Source organism: Eurosta solidaginis, chromosome 5 (assembly GCF_040869045.1).
Source record: "Eurosta solidaginis isolate ZX-2024a chromosome 5, ASM4086904v1, whole genome shotgun sequence".
Lineage (NCBI taxonomy): Eukaryota > Metazoa > Arthropoda > Insecta > Diptera > Tephritidae > Eurosta > Eurosta solidaginis.
The window spans coordinates 273,532,599-273,536,453 of NC_090323.1; the positions used below are offsets into that span (position 1 = coordinate 273,532,599).

Consider the following 3,855-nt stretch of genomic DNA (forward strand, 5'->3'; position numbering starts at 1 on the left):
TATTGGTATGAAAAATTAACGAAATCCGACTATGACCACACCCACTTTTTCGATATCGAAAATTACGAAAAATGAAAAAAATTCCATAATTCTATACTAAATACGAAAAAAGGGATAAAACATGGTAAGGTAATTGGATTGTTTTATTGACGCGAAATATAACTTTAGAAAAAACTTTGTAAAATGGTTGTGACACCTACCATATTAAGTAGAAGAAAATGAAAATGTTCTGCAGGGCGAAATAAAAAACCCTTAAAATCTTGGCAGGTATTACATATATAAATAAATTAGCGGTATCCAACAGATGATGTTCTGGGTCACCCTGGTCCACATTTTGGTCGATATCTGGAAAACGCCTTCACATATACAACTACCACCACTCCTTTTTAAAACTCTCATTAATACCTTTAATTTGATACCCATAACGTACAAACTCATTCTAGAGTCACCCCTGGTCCACCTTTATGGCGATATCTCGAAAAGGCGTCCACCTATAGAACTAAGCCCCACGCCCTTTTAAAATACTCATTAACACCTTTCATTTGATACCCATATCGTACAAACATATTCTAAAGTCACCCCCGGTCCACCTTTATGGCGATATCTCGAAACGGCGCCCACCTATGGAACTAAGGATTACACTCTTTTAAAATACTCATTAACACCTTTCTTTTGATACCCATATTGTACAAACAAATTCTAGGGTCACCCCTGCTCCACCTTTATTGCGATACCTCGAAAAGGCGTCCAACTATATAACTAAGGCCCACTCCCTTTTAAAATACTTATTAACTCCTTTCGTTTGATACCCATATTGCACAAACAAATTCTAGAGTCACCCCTGGCCCACCTTTATGGCGATATCTCGAAACGGCGTCCACCTATGGAACTAAGGATTACTCCCTTTTAAAAAACTCATTAACACCTTTCATTTGATACCCATATTGTACAAACAAATTCTAGGGTCACCCCTGGTCCACCTTTATGGCGATATCTCGAAAAGGCGTCCACCTATAGAACTAAGCCCCACGCCCTTTTAAAATACTCATTAACACCTTTCATTTGATACCCATATCGTACAAACATATTCTAAAGTCACCCCTGGTCCACCTTTATGGCGATATCTGGAAACGGCGTCCACCTATGGAACTAAGGATTACTCCCTTTTAAAATACTCATTAACACCTTTCTTTTGATACCCATATTGCACAAACAAATTCTAGGGTCACCCCTGCTCCACCTTTATGGCGATATCTCGAAACGGCGCCCACCTATGGAACTAAGGATTACTCTCTTTTAAAATACTCATTAACACCTTTCATTTGATACCCATATCGTACAAACGCATTCTAGAGTCACCCCTGGTCCACCTTTATGGCGATATTTCGAAACGGCATCCACCTATAGAACCAAGGCCCACTCCCTTTTAAAATACTCATTAACACCATTCGTTTGATGCCCATATTGTACAAACAAATTCTAGGGTCACCCCTGGTCCACCTTTATGGCGATATCTCGAAACGGCGTCCACCTATGGAACTAAGGAATACTCCCTTTTAAAATACTCATTAACACCATTCTTTTGATACCCATATTGTACAAACAAATTCTAGGGTCACCCCTGGTCCACCTTTATGGCGATATCTCGAAAATGCGACCACCTATACAACAACCACCACTCCCTTTTAAGCCCCTCATTAATACCTTTAATTTGATACCCATATCGTACAAACACATTCTAGAGTCACCCCTGGTCCACCTTTATCGCGATATTTCGAAACGGCGTCCACCTATAGAACTAAGGCCCATTCCCTTTTAAAATACTCATTAACACCTTTCGTTTGATGCCCATATTGTACAAACAAATTCTAGGGTCACCCCTGATCCACCTTTATGGCGATATCTCAAAACGGCGTCCACCTATGGAACTAAGGAATACTCCGTTTCAAAATATTCATTAACACCTTTCTTTTGATACCCATATTGTACAAACAAATTCTAGGGTCATCCCTGGTCCCCCTTTTAAAATACTCATTAACACCTTTCATTTGATACCCATATCGTACAAACGCATTCTAGAGTCAACCCTGATCCACCTTTATGGCTATATCCCTAAATGGCGCCTACTTATAGAACTATGGCCCACTCCCTCATAAAATACTGTTTAATGCCTTTCATTTGATACACATGTCATACAAACACATTCCAGGGTTTCCCTCGGTTCATTTTCCTACATGGTTATTTTCCCTTATGTTGTCACCATAGCTCTCGACTGAGTATGTAATGTTCGGTTACACCCCAACTTAACCTTCCTTACTTGTTGTTTGATGTTTTTATTGTCTCCACATGGAACAACTAAAGACTCTCCTGAATTAAAAAAAAAAAAAAACTTAGCACCTCTAAATCGCGGGCCCCCTGAGAAGCAAATTTTTGTTTGATGTTTTTATTGTCTCCTCAGGCCCAGGTAAAAAACCATTATCAATATTCGTTGCTTTAGAAATTCGGCTTAAAATTTGCACATGGAACAACTGCCTTTAAATCGCGGGCCCCCTGAGAAACCCCGGGCCCGGGGGAATCCGCCCACCCCCTCCCCCCTCTCGTTGGGCCTGACTCCAGCTCAGCATTACATCAGAGTAATCCATGGAGTACCCCATGGTCCGAGTGTAAAAAACCCAAATCTAAAATAGCTGGTTTTATTAGTTATCAAAAGGATATATACTCCTAACAGTTTTATTTGATTAATAATATTCAGCCCTATTCTGCATTTCGACTTGGATTGGAATTTTTTCGATTTGGCAATTTTGGTATTCTGTGTTCCAATCTCTTTCGATCCAACTTCGAATCGTTCGATTTTTTGTATTCTGCATTTCGATCGTAGTTCCGTTTTTCTAAGTTGCAAATTAGTTGGCGGAAAAATATTTTCTTTTTATTTTTTTATTAATTTATAACAGAATTTTAACAAAAATGTAAGTAAAACTTGTTAAGAAACGTAGAAGGCTTGATGACGATTGTTTTTTATATATTTCCAGGTCAAAAACAACATGTCGATGTCGAGGTCCTTGGACGTATTTGCCCCGCAAAAGTATCTAACACATACTTGAAAGCATCTTTGTTAAGTCGAAAGTTTTTTTTGAACCTAAATAAGAAAATAAGTCATTAAACTTTACCACTTTTAAGTTCAATTTCTTACAATTCGTCACTCATCTCAAATGGATTACACAAAGCTCGCAATATTTGCCTTTCCATTCTCGCTTGGCAATTTTCGTATGCGTTACTTTCCAACTCCATAAATAAAGCCGTGGCTATTGATTCCATTATAATAGACAGCTATAATTTGTGTCTGTTCGTTGGGTCCAGTTATATGCCAAAGCAAGCAGCCGGCGTAGAGGAAGGTGAAGCGAAAACGTAAACAATCCTTGCGGAAATAAATAAACATTTATAAAGTATTTTAGGTCAGTGCAATGAAATTAGCATCCTTAAAATTCAGAAAATGTCAACTATATTCGTGCAGGAATCCGTTTTAACAAAACTTGGTGGCCACGGCAGGGAATTGGCCAAAAGAACGACAAAACACACTTACAATTATGAAAGCACTTCATTCAAAAATATATAACACTGCGGCAATATATTCTATTGCTTTTTTTTGTACAAAATGGCGTGGATAATAAAATATAACCGTTTTTCAGTGTTTTTTACAAATTTTCTTTAATTTATTTTGTTCCAATGTTTACACATTCCGTACCAACAGCTGATTTCGAAAAATCATTTGCTCTTCCTCTTCTCTTTACGATTCCGTCGTAATGCAGAATACCAAACTTCGATTGAAGCGGAGCGTAGAACGGGAACGTAATCGAA

The 3,855-nt window shown here is 38.2% G+C and overlaps 1 long non-coding RNA gene across 1 annotated transcript; it reads right to left on the minus strand.

The window, feature by feature from the left end:
- Nucleotides 1-2,752: 2,752 nt before the first annotated feature.
- On the minus strand, nucleotides 2,753-3,855 carry LOC137251899 (uncharacterized). Its single transcript, XR_010953388.1, has 3 exons — nucleotides 3,581-3,855; nucleotides 3,191-3,415; nucleotides 2,753-3,136 (listed from the first exon to the last, which is right to left on the minus strand). It is a non-coding gene; the product is annotated as an uncharacterized lncRNA (long non-coding RNA).